This window comes from Anopheles arabiensis, chromosome 3 (assembly GCF_016920715.1).
Source record: "Anopheles arabiensis isolate DONGOLA chromosome 3, AaraD3, whole genome shotgun sequence".
Taxonomy (NCBI): domain Eukaryota; kingdom Metazoa; phylum Arthropoda; class Insecta; order Diptera; family Culicidae; genus Anopheles; species Anopheles arabiensis.
In genome coordinates this window covers 1,719,125-1,731,975 of record NC_053518.1, presented here as the reverse complement: position 1 = coordinate 1,731,975, position 12,851 = coordinate 1,719,125, and the positions used below count along the sequence as shown (strand labels likewise).

The 12,851-nt window shown below is 47.1% G+C and overlaps 1 long non-coding RNA gene across 2 annotated transcripts in view; it reads right to left on the bottom strand.

Moving 5' to 3' along the window:
• The window catches only part of LOC120901531, a 139,123-nt gene that overhangs the window by 40,932 nt on the left and 85,340 nt on the right, over positions 1–12,851 (bottom strand). The gene's annotated exons all lie outside the window — the stretch shown is intronic.

Sequence of the window (12,851 nt, the reverse complement as noted above, 5' to 3'; positions counted from 1 at the left end):
ATAGCGTTGCGGCTTCGATTCAATCAATTAATTAATTAAAGCCTTAAGCCCTTGAGCGACGGGGGCGCGCTGCCTGGGGGGGACATGGGGGACTGCCGAGGACGCTCATGTAATTGCAACGTACACACTCATACTCATGCACAAACACACACACACACACATTTTCCGCTCGCTGGGACGTTGCGTTTACACGGGAGAGGTAAGTTTTCGCCTCCAATCCGAAAACACAATTCATCGCGCTTTTGGAAGAGGGGTCTGTGAGTGTATGTGCCGGGGGACGGCAATCATGCATGGAAACGCGACACCGAAACCAACCCCACCCGCTTCTCCACCGTTTGGGAGGGGGGGAAGGTTTGCGTTCTTATCGATGTCTCGCACAGAACAAGAAGTCTAATAAATGAAGCCAATTAGTGAGCCACCGTCAACGCCACCGGAAAATGGGGGACTGAAGCGGAGGGAAGCGAACGATGGGGTGTGCCTCACATGCACATGGCAAAACCCGTTCGTTCGCTTCTGGGGCCACTTCCCATGCTGGTGGGAAAAACTCGAACGCACGAGAGGAGGTGTGTGTGTGTGTTTTTTTCCCTTCGGCAGCTCCCACTACTCTAGCAGGGAAAAGCGCTTTTGGAAGCGGATTGGTGCTGCTGGAGGGACGATGCAAGATATGAAATTTGAACGGTGACGTTTGGCATCGGCAGCCATCAACCCAGAACAGGACGTGCGGAATGAGGGAAGGTATCCCGAGCACAATCACGGCCCGGCAAGGATTCCCTCAATTAGTGAACGATTTCCACCAGGATCTTTCGTCCTTTGGGCCCTCCTTCGTCAGCCCTGCGCCAGTTGTTTTGGTGCACCGGTAGAGGGCCCGGGCCAATTTCCTTGCTTCCCTGGAATGCATTCAGCCCGGGGAGAGCAGCTCCGGGAGAGATGGAAAGTAGGAAGCGACGAACGGCGACGGCGAAACCAAGCACCGATGGAAGGCGATGATGGGAAATAATTAGAGCAATTGTTTGATTTTGGCCCGAAGCTGGTACCGTTGCAGGGTGTATAGCTGTTCCATCGTCGTCGTCTCTGTCTCTCCTTTGCTCTACCTTTCTCAGAAGTTGTCAGAACTGCCAGAAACGAAGGCTAATTAGTGGCGTGTGGACATCCTGCTTGCTATCTCGCACAGTATCATGGGATGTTCGTCAGGATCATCATTATCGAACGCTGAAGTTGTGGGTCGGAGAACCATTACAAAGCTTTGGTCTGTTCTAATTAAATGCAAAATATGAATAATCCAGATCTGTCATACTTCAATGCACAATGCTACTTGCTGCATGTTCTTTCGTTTGCGTTCAAATCTTTCCTCGATCTTGGCCGCATTCATCTGCTCCAATTGGTCTGGCTTCAGATTGATTAGCCTCTTACTCCAAACCCTCCAAACACCTTAAAAGGAAAGCGGGAAAGAGAAGCAAACGCTGCAACACACGCAGTTCACTTCGGCAGAGAGCACCGCTCCATCATTGCGGCTGCATTGGCGTGCAATTTGTGCAAACGCAGGCTCACCTGCACCCATCGCCGGAGTGGAGCGCATGGTGGGCAACGAAAGGAGGGCACACAGGGAATCCGTGTTTAATTGAAAACAAGAATGATAAGTTCATTAATAATTCGCGGCCACCTTTTGCGCGGCTGGCCCCCGGGGGCGTCTTCATTTGCTCGTAACAAGCTGCTCCGTCGCTGTCCTGCTCTGCTGCACTGTTGGAAGGCGAAACGGGGCAGTACCGTGCAGGGTGCAAAATGCCCTTGACACCATCGGTGTCTTCCCTCGTCTCTCAGAGCTACAAGCGAACCTGCGAGTGACTGTTTGTGATGTGGGCTGTTTTTTTTTTTGTTATGGCGAATGTCGTGTCATGGCTTGGCGATCGCGCTCCATTCCAGCCAGCTTCCGTCCATCATCATTTTGCTCCTTCCCCACCATTTGGATCACTTTTCATTTCGCTGTTCGTGTCGATCGCACATTGCTCCGGTGGGATGCGCTGCTATGCACGGGAAAGGCAAAAAAGCACCGAGCACTACACCACACACAGGCTGGAGTAGGGACAAGAGACACCTTTGGCAGGGAGGAAAACGCCTGCCGTGAGATGTTGGCTCCGGGCTCCGACAGCGCTACCGGGAATTGGCTGCCCGGTTGGGTCACGGTAACAAGGCGGGCAGCAGCAAAACTTCTTCATTAAACGCATGTACTGAATATCAATGAATTAATTAATAATGTTCCTAATTAGCGGGACATTAAAAATGTACATTCGCCACCGGGACGGGAATGCTCCTTTGTCGAGATGGTGTGTAGTAAGTACAGGTGAGGCGAGCGATCTCCAAGGCGTAGGATGGAATCGCTTTGTATTGTTTAAGCAGAACTTGTTGTGCGTTAAAATCTTTAGCATAAAGTATTTTGTGCAAATTTCAACAAAGACCCTTAAAGTGTTCCAAAATGATGAAGATGTCTAGCTTTTCCACACCAAAACCAAATGGCTACCTTTTACATCGACACCAAAACAGCACGTACTGCTTGCGATAAACGATTGTTGGACGTATTCCAACAATCGAAGCCAATCCCGGTGTGCAATCCAAGATGTGGATAATAGAATTTTGATTTTCCAATTTTCTCCCCGATTGTGCCTTGGACGGCGGGGAAAACACACACTCTCCTTGCGGGCACCCAAAACACGGGATGGCCATGGTCTGGCCAATCTGAGTCCCGAGGAAGAAAAAAAGGGAACGGGCCAAAGACTAAACGATGGAGCGATGATTCGGTTTCGATTGAAATTGGACTCGGCACAGCCCGACCGAAGGGAACCGTCGTTGCTGAAAGCGCGCTCACACAAGGGGGACAGGGAAATGAAATTTTCATACATTGATTCGTCGGGATCGCGAAACACTCGCCTTGCCAGGCCAAAAACGAAGGTAAAGGAACGTACGATTCCGAGAGCGATAAGAGGTCTCACGTGTGGGATTTGCGGACGTGTGGAGTAAGCGAACGGTGAAGCTGTGGCAGAAAATTGGGCAGGAACTCTCTACGCCATGCATGTAATAAATCCACTCAATCAGAATGATGGATGTCGATGAGTGTTGGACGAGAAGGAGGAGGAAGGCTATTCGGGCCTGGAGTAGAATATTTCTCTCACCTGGACGTATTTTTTCGGATTCTTTTGGGGGAAGACCAATCGCACGCTAGAAAGGGCGCAGAACGGTAATGCTCAATCGGGGCCAGACGTCAAGCAGCGTATATCAAGAAGCAATTGTTCAGCATTAACTATGAAGCCCTTATGTTGAATTGCACGAAAAAGGGGAAAACCAGCGGAAGGGTTGAACCATAAAGCGTTGCTGGGAGAGTAGAATGGGAGCATTTCTATTCTGTTTATTGGATTGCAGCTGTAATAGATTGCAACTTTAGAACCTTTTGGATTGGTCGTAGAAAAGAACGTCTTGCTTGATCGAAGCTAAGGAACAGAATCAAACAAACGAGTTCTGCTGCTTTTGGAAAACTTACTATCAACAATCGATTCAGCAAAACAGGGGTGACATTATTCATTCTACCAATTAACTGTGCTGTGGACGACGGCACAGCAAAAACCCGACCCGTCGCCTCCAACATTGTGCACCGACCCTGGAGGCGGCTTGAACTGACCGGACCTGCTGCTGCATGCTGCCGAAGGAGGACCACCCAATTAAACGCAGATATCACCACACACTCACACACACACACACACACACACACACACACATGCCAGTGCTTCCTACCCTTAATTAGTTGCTCAGTGCAAAACACACAAAAACAAGAGCAAGAAGTAGCGTCCAAGTAGCTTGTTAAATGGACAAAGCGTCACCCGGCCGGCTCGGCAGGAACTACTAAAAAACTTTCCAAACAAAGCGAAAAAGCTAACAAACTAACGAAAGCAGTAGAGAAAAAGGAAAAAATTACGTCTCAACAGTCAACAACTAAACCACCATTGACTAATTGCGGTCTCATTTGAGAGTTTTTTTTGTTTTCGGCCAGTAATGAGCGGTGGAAGACGACGAACCTCGGCGACAACGGCATAGAGGTGATTAGAGGTGATCTGCTTCCAATCTGAAACCAATCGCTGGTAGAAGGGTAAAGAGAGGAGATGGGGGGATGGGGGACTTCCGAAAATGCCCCCCTACCAACCTATCCCCCCCCCCTTCCCCTTCTATTTCCAGCGGTGCCACCGCAATGGGAAACCGATGGAAGATGATCGGTGCGATCCGAAACACATAACGATCGAAACGCCATAAATCCATCGTTAATTGGATCGCATTTAATGGGGAATTAAATCGTTAATTATCTTAATTAGTCACCGGGAGCAAACACACTGCCACATACACACACATACATTGGCCAGTGTGAGTAAGAACGAACCACTACACGCGGGGGAAAACTCAACCTGAAGACGGAAGTGCGTTGAACACATCCATAAGCCGAGAGAGAGAGTGAGAGACTTCTGTACAAACCATACCATGCGCTTGGCTTGTTTGTATATGTTGTTTAACTTATGTAGTGAATGTGATGTGCTTATTGTGCATCTTCACTGCATTCCCCCCCCACCTCCTGGGCCGTGGATGTTGATTTTCGATCGCTTTTCTTCGCACACGCTACGGAATCGATCGATAAAGACGCCCGCAGTGATCGCAAAACACGGACCGGAACGGTGGTGAAGAGTGATAAACGCGAGCGAGTGTTTTACCGAGCGGGAAATATTCTTTTAATTGCAGAAAAAAGGAAGCGAGCACTGGGCAGCAAAAAAAGGCCACACAAAAAAAAGGGAAAGGTGGTCGATGGCTCTCATTACGTTTTGGGCAGCGCGCCTCGTTGTTCATTAGTTTAATTAATGGTCGATTTAAGAAAGTGCACGTTTCAATCAGTTGTGCTGGTGTGCTCGCGTACCTCCTTCCGAAACGGGCCGGAAAAGCGAAGCGCGTGAAGCGTTCAGCAAACGAGTAACATTGCTGATGATTAATTTTTCATAATTCGCTCTGCTGTAAGGCCTTATTAGTGCGGATGGACCGTGTTTGTGTGTTGTGCGATCCTTCCCAGTGGCTTTGTTTCCGGTTTGTTCCGTCCGGTACGATGTGCTATGTGTTTGAGCTAATGGTTAATGTGTCGGTTCTTCTATTCTGACAGTTTTTTGGTACAAAATAACATTACTTTACGCATGTATAATCTCATTGATGCTTCGCAGAAAATGCCTAAACCACTTGCATATAATCAAAAACATCCCAACAGAACCCACCAAAACCGATCGACCTTATTCCCATTTCGGTGCTTTTTGTGCCAAATCACGATGATCAACCTCAACCGCGTTTCAGTTCGTTAAAAAAATTAGCACCCGCACCGCTGTCGCTAACTATGTCTGACATTTCATTCTCCTTTAGTGCAATTCAGTCGATTACAAGCCCGCGTGTGAGCTTCAATCGCGCTCGAAGCCCTCGATCACGATCGGAACAAGATTGTTTGTTTTCTTTGCCTCTTTTTCTCTCCTTCGTTTCCAAAACCGTTCTATTTCCAATCGACAAGCAACAACAAGCAAAAGACCCAGGCAGAAGTTTAAAGGCCTTATAAAAAAAAGGAACAACATCATCATCATCGCCACCACGCATCGTGATCGTAATCTTGATCATCATCATGATGATCGGAGCGCGTTCGTTAACAGGCACCTAGGTAGACACATGCTCACACTATGGCTGCCAGTTCTAGGGGAGCCATACAGGGGGCTGAGCGGGAAGAGCGCAAACAACATCAAGACGGCGCACCGTCCCATAATTTATCATTATTGGTACGTGGTCGCCGAATGGTCTCTCAGGCGGCTTGGCCACAGCCCCGGCCCTGCCCGTTCATCATAATTGATTTACGGCAACGCCTTCCCGACGAAATCATATTTCGCATTTGCGATCGAGCTCGAGAGAAAAAAAGGGAACAAGAACCATTTGGAATGTGGCTGGCCTGCGAGCGCGATTGTACGTGGAAGGAACAACTTTAATTTCTTCATTACTTTCGCCCATTCATTCGTGAGCTGTGTGTGTGTGTGTGTCTGTTGTGCCCATTTGCATCGGAGCCAGCGGCCAGCTTAAAGACAGTGCGCGGTACGCGGTGGTTAGGCGGTTTGTCTCACCCAATCGTCAGCCACTTAACCTCGCGTACTTGCGTACACTTCAAGGCAAGAGCCCGGTCCGGCTCGAGCCCGAACCCAAAGCCAGCAAATTCAACCGTTCTTCAGTGGCCGAGTGGCGTTTCGTCGCCCCCCACACTCACCACGCAGCTCAATTCCATTCACTAATGAACCACTTACTGACACTTAATAAATTGAGCCCCTTATTTATTTATTCTCCCGTGATTAATCCACCTGAGGTGATTATTACCTTAACGAAAAGACACGTCCGTCGGGAAGGAAAAGAGGAGGAAGAGACGGGAGAGAGAGAAGGAACTGGGAGCAGCAGTTGGCCCGGAATCCTGTACCTAAGGCGAAGGAAATGTTCTTCAAACGAGTGTGGGGTTGCGCTTTTGGTCCGGAATTGTAGACCGGATCGTCGTGCCGTTCGTATGCCACTTCAACTGGCCAACGAGCCAAACGTGACGTCATGCAGGTAAGTCAAGAAAAGCTTGTTTGTTTCAAGGAAAGAAACAAACCCGCTCATAGTATCGTTTTGTTCCCAAAGCAATCGAAAGGTGTAAGGCAATTATCGATCAAATTGTAAACTGCATGACCTAAATTACGCTCTGGCCCTCTTCCAAAGTGAACTAGCATCTTGTTGTCACCTTGCAACCGAATCCTTGATACCAATAAAAGACCATCTAAAACCGTTCATCTGATAGTTGGTCAACAGATACTAGGGATTTAATTGGTGCCAATTGAAAGTTTCCGGTTGAGCTGCCGTATTCGGTTCGGTTCGAGTCTGATTTTACTTGTAGCTTGGTGGCACAAAATTGGAGAACGATTACGATTGTAGACTGTATTTCCTAACAATACTGTGTTGTAAAATTTTAAACCTTTACAGAACAAGAACATTTTTCGAACCTATATAGAAAAAACACGTTGACCTCATTTTGTGTCTCTATTTCCTCACCGTCTTTGCTGCCAAACGTTCACGTGTCCACGCGTTTGCCACCTCTCGATTGGCCATTGTTCTGTCAAATCAGCCTGACAGCATCGGGCACAGTCCCAACCCCACACGCGGAACACACCAGCCCGTGTCAGGCCAGGTTGTGTTGCGATCTTGGCGTCGGCGTGCGCACCCCAGGCCCCAGGACATGCCGCCACATACCGGCGGTTCGGCGTTTGCAGCTTCTAATTGAAATAAATTAATGAAGGTAAATAGACGAAACACACACGAGAGTACGGGCGTTTGGGAGAGCGCCCCACAATCGAGCGCAATGCTGCCACTCGCTGCCAAGTGTCACGTTTTTTGGCACTGGCCCAACAACGGCACGTCGCGGAACGATTTGAGGTCTATTAAGATGCTTGACATTCCACTGGGTCGGGATCGTTGATATCGCTAACAACACCGGCGTGAGTCTGTGTGTGTGTGTATGTGTGTGTGCTCAGACTCAGTGTCTAGATTTTAATAATTGTTCGGGTCTATTGGGCGCGTTCTTGGCGCATGTGGGCCTGCAACTGTGGGAAAAGGTTGGTTGGATAAAGCATTTCATCATTTGAAATTCCGCCCAAAATAAACACACACACACACACACACACACACACACACACACACACACACACACACACACACACACACACACACACACACACACACACACACACACACACACACACAAATTAAGTGCTACAAATACAAAAAGAAGGTAACAAAGTGATATTCACTCCCATCGAGAAAGGGGTCAAATGTCAAGCGTCTAATGTTTCTGCTCGCGCTGATAGAAATGGTCTAATATTTTGACCGTTTTCATCCATTATTCATCCGCAGCTGATCCGACGCACCGACTACTTATCGCACGATCTGGAGATCCATTTGCAGCAATTAAACGGTGTGAAACGTTCGCTCCACAAAGGCAGGTGTGGCTAATTTATTCTAATATTTGAACAAGCACTTTCACCACCGAGGCACCTACCCCGGGACCCTCTGTATGCAAATCGGGAGCTGCATTAAATGTTGTAACGTGAGGGTATGTTGAACCTGTTCCACCTTCATCATCATCAGCCACATCGCTGCTGATTATCACAGTTCCATTCGCAGCCGTTGGGATGGAAAATTGCCACTTCATGCAGCGCTTTGCGGACGCAACGATCACGTGTATCTGTTAAAAACATTAACCAGAAACCTGTTCTATCCATCAAACCCCCGAAAACCCCTCCATCATGCAAAGCGGGTTCACTGTGCATTTCTTTTGCATTTTGGCCCATTCCCTCTCACTGGCTCTGGTGAAGTCCACCTTTTTTTTTGTTTTTTTTTGCCGAGTCTTCCCCAAAACCTTTTAGAAATGTCCAACCAGCTGAGCCAATGAAAATGAAATGGGAGATAGAGAGAGGGAGAGAGAGAGTTGAAGAAAAAAACACCTCCAACAGGAATCCATCCGATAAATAAGTACTTTTATTCCATCTTCCTGCTTCCTTCCCAGAGCTTCCACCCTGGCCAGCTAACCAATTCACGCTTGTGCCATGGTTGTTTCCGATGTATCTATGTGTGTGTGTGTGTGCTGTAGCTCCAGTCAACGTGAAGCGACCATCCGACCAGTGGCAGTGGGGCGGACGGGGGCCTCTACTCATCTTTTATTTTTTTGTTTGATTGACATTTTAATGGAGTTTCGAAATTGAAATGTGTTCATATTTCCAATTCTTCTGGCCCGAGGAAACTGGTGTGATGATGCCGTTGCGACGGGTGGAAGGAGGAGGAGGAGATTGAATAATTTATATTAGTTTCTTCATATTCACAATGCGGGCCACCAGTTGGGGAGAAGGGGAGGAGAATGAGACTCCGTGAAATTGGCCACCGGAGTGGAATAGAAACCGATTCGGTGCTAACATCAAACGGGTTCGCTTTCGACTCGTCACCGCACCGCACGAGGATAGAGTTTGATCAGTTTTTGGTTTAGGTTTGATGTTTTGGTGAGAAATTCTACCCCGAATAAGTGAGTTAATACAAGCGAATTGGGGTTTCCCGTTACCAAAACATTGCTTTCGTAAGAATTTCAGTCGTCATTTTCACCTAATCAATTGATACCAGCACGAGATGGACGGAAAGCAGAATGATTTGCTACGAAAAAATAATTGTGAAGGCAATCCAGATAAGCTGGAGCAATTTTACGATTCTGTCCACTTGAAGCTGTCCAAAATGTGACGAGGAATTTCGATTTGGCCATCGTTTCGAAACGCACGAAACTGTTGAGTCTTGAAGCAAACACTTTAAACGTGACGTAGAACAGAAATTGTGAAGAAATAAATGTGAAATTTCAAGAACACATCATCATTCTAGCGTGTTTGATTAAAACATTACTCGTACCTATTGATTCTCTGCTGCAGCACAAAAAAATAATACTCTAAGAAAACAGATTCCCTTAATCTGACCCTCCTCTGCACTGCCAGCCACCACACAGACGCCCAACATTGGCTCAATCACACGCTTAATTACTCGATCTGATAGTGATATTTGTTTATTTACCTTCGAGCGTGGCAGGCAAATAATCAAACATTAAAGCCAATCAGCACTCGACCGATGCCGCCCTGCCTGCGTTCGGGCGACCGACAGCTCCCACAGACAAGTCGGCGGCGGCGGCGGCCTCCCCAATCACATAAATCAACGGTTGCATAAACAAAAGCCACTGGACGAAGCAGTGACGGAGCGAGCGAACACTGTGCGGGCGGAATCGGGGTGGAAGAAAAGGACGCGAAGGTAAAGCATCAGAAGGAGGGCGTAGAGGGCTATTGAATGCATCGAGAGTTTGCACAAGATTAAAGATAGCACAGACAATGCACACATCCGTTTTTATGCAATGGTATTTCAATGCTCCCTTGCAACATTGGGCCTTTGCAATGGAACATATAACATTCTAGTACATGAAATGAGTTAAATAACTAACATGCGACAACTAAACATATAAATGAGCAAATCAACACATAGATAAACCAAAGAAACGAAACATGCAGTCGGAGATGCCACAAAGCAAGATAAAATCCTGCTCAATATCTACAAGAACCAAGACGGAGTGAGAACGCGACGGACAAGCTCGAGCACAACAGGGGAAGGAAGCAAACAATACACAAGAAGTAATTAAACCGATATTTACATAAATTTTTAATCAAGCAAAACTTAATTAACGTCACATTACTCCTACGGTGCTGTCTTCTCGCACCAGCACCATCGGAGGTCCGTCCGACAGCTGGCGTTGCTTCGTTCGCTGGTGGCACCCGCTGCCGGCCGACTACGGGATGTCGTGGCGTGGTGATAAACGGATTCAAACGGTTCGGTTTGAAAGCCGGCTCCAATAAATTGTCTGGGTAAGGTGAGGAGGAGGCGCGGCGATGCAACGCGATGAGTGTCTCGGTTGGCTCGTGTTCATAATTTTATTGTGAAGCTGTTGCTGGACGGACGACACGCTGTTAGTTGCTTATTATTTGCAAACCCAATGGTCAACTATTAAAGCCTTGCCTTGCTTACAGCGAGGAGCTTTAAAGGCATTCGAGTCGAGCTGTGGGAATTTGCAAGGAGCGGAAGGCCACACAGCAGCAAGCAAGGGCATGTCAGTTGGAAAAGATTAATGCCGGATGCGTCCCTCAACATGAAATCGATTTCCATTGAAAGGAAAAATAGTTAATATCGATAAAAAAGTCACGATTGTTTCGAAAATGTCTCAGTTTTAATTAACCAAAATGCAAGATTATTCCTACAAACTTCCCGCAAATCGTTGGCCTGTTGGTCGGGGCGTCTTCTTGCGTTGGCTTTCTACCGGCAAGTCCGTCCGTCACCCGTCAAAATCAGCTTAAAAACAAATACTTGCTAAACCTCTCCGCTGAACGCTCTGCGAACGATAGCATCGTTTGCTCTGCCATAATGTTGCAATCGACGAAGCCTACCAGTTGCTGAGATTGCTTATAATCGAGTAAGTTTACCAAAGCTCAGCCTCCAGTCAACTTGCTTGCACCTTTCTCGAGAGGCTCCGGCTTCAATTGGTAATATTTGCTGAAGGGATATGATGAGATTACGGCTGAAGGAGAACCCTGCCGCCAGAGAGAAGAGTGCCGGAAACGAAGGGTAAAATCAATTAAACTAGACACTGGGCAAGATTTCTTCGAAAAAGCTCCTCCATCGTCCACTCAGAAGAAAGCAATCTTGTACGGGCAACATTGCAGGAAAACCCGGGAGGAAGTGAGAGCGTCCGAACATGTGAAAGAGAGAGAGAGAGCGAGAAGCTAAAGGCAAGGATTACGGATAGGATTTCCCACTTGAGTAGCTTAATGAGGCAGGTCTATACGACCTGCCCCTCTCCTCTGTTCAGCCGACACTCACTCTTACTTGCGGATGGAAACTTCGATGAAAAGCTTTCGATTTGAAGTGGCCCCAAAAGCAATTTTCACTTCGTTTCTGTGGCTCCTTCCTTCCGGCATCACGTTTCCTCGGTACGTTTTTGTAACAATTCACTCCCTGGCTTGCTCCCGTCCGTTCCGTTTCTCTTTGCCAATGGCAAGCTTTCCACCGTTCGGTTCGTTTGTCCATCGTCGTGGCTGCTCTGTGTGTGCAGCAGCACTTTGCTTAATCGAGCTATTACACACGTACATGTGTGTGCTTATCACTCCCCGCTCCGTACTCCGGGGGGTTGGTCGGTGCGAGAAGAGAAGTTTACTAAACGACTCGGTTGCCTTCAGTTATCCCGAGTTCCACACACACACATACAGAGCCACCAGGCAAGCAGTACACAATGCAATGGATTCTGATCAAATGTTATTTATTATTTGCGTGTACTCAGCCCGGCTCTACGATCCGTTCTACCGGGAGGTGCAAAAAACAGGGCTGAAGGATGAAGGATCTCTTAACTATTTTCCATTACTCTATCGAGACGCTTTGGGGACGGTGGGAAAGACGGCTGTTGATGATGTTGGTGGCGATACACATTTAATTTAATTTAATTTATATCGAACTCACTCCACAGTCCTGTTGTTTTCACTTACTATCCGACCAACCGTGATACTACTGTTGCTATTTCACCCGCTCTGTATCTCTTTCTCTCTTCTCAATATGGAATGAAACAATCGTAAACAGCTATGGCTGGTGTGTGTGTGTGAGGGAATTAAACAATGATGAAGCGAAAGGGATACTGTTGTACTCTTTTATGTCAAATTCAACTAAATCAAAGCTTTTAATACTGTTCATTTCAGTTTTATATAACTTGTACTGACAAATTAAGCACACTTTTCAATTAATGGAAGATAAAGTCAATTTTGTCCTAAAACTTCAACTAGATTTCATTATTTTAGATACAAAAAAACTTAGTTAAAAGTATCAACGGATGATAAACGACAAACTGACTGCTGCCACCGACAACATCAACAGCAACCATCGGCTACTTCAGTTCTAAATGAATCCCGTTTCGGAAAGGATTCTGCCCACCACCCACCCCATCCACCTCCGTACTCAACGTGCCACTTGGCTCGTGCTGTTGCTACAGTGTTTTAATCGAACAGGACCACTCTTACAGTCGCTGTTGTGCTGTTTAACTAAATGCTATCAGCTCCTCCCAGCTCGTTTTCCTCCTTTCGGCACTTTCGCTCCTCTGACAAAGTGCAAAAAAAAAAACACAACACAACACAGCAACGATAGATGGTACAAACTTTCAGACACAGCACGTG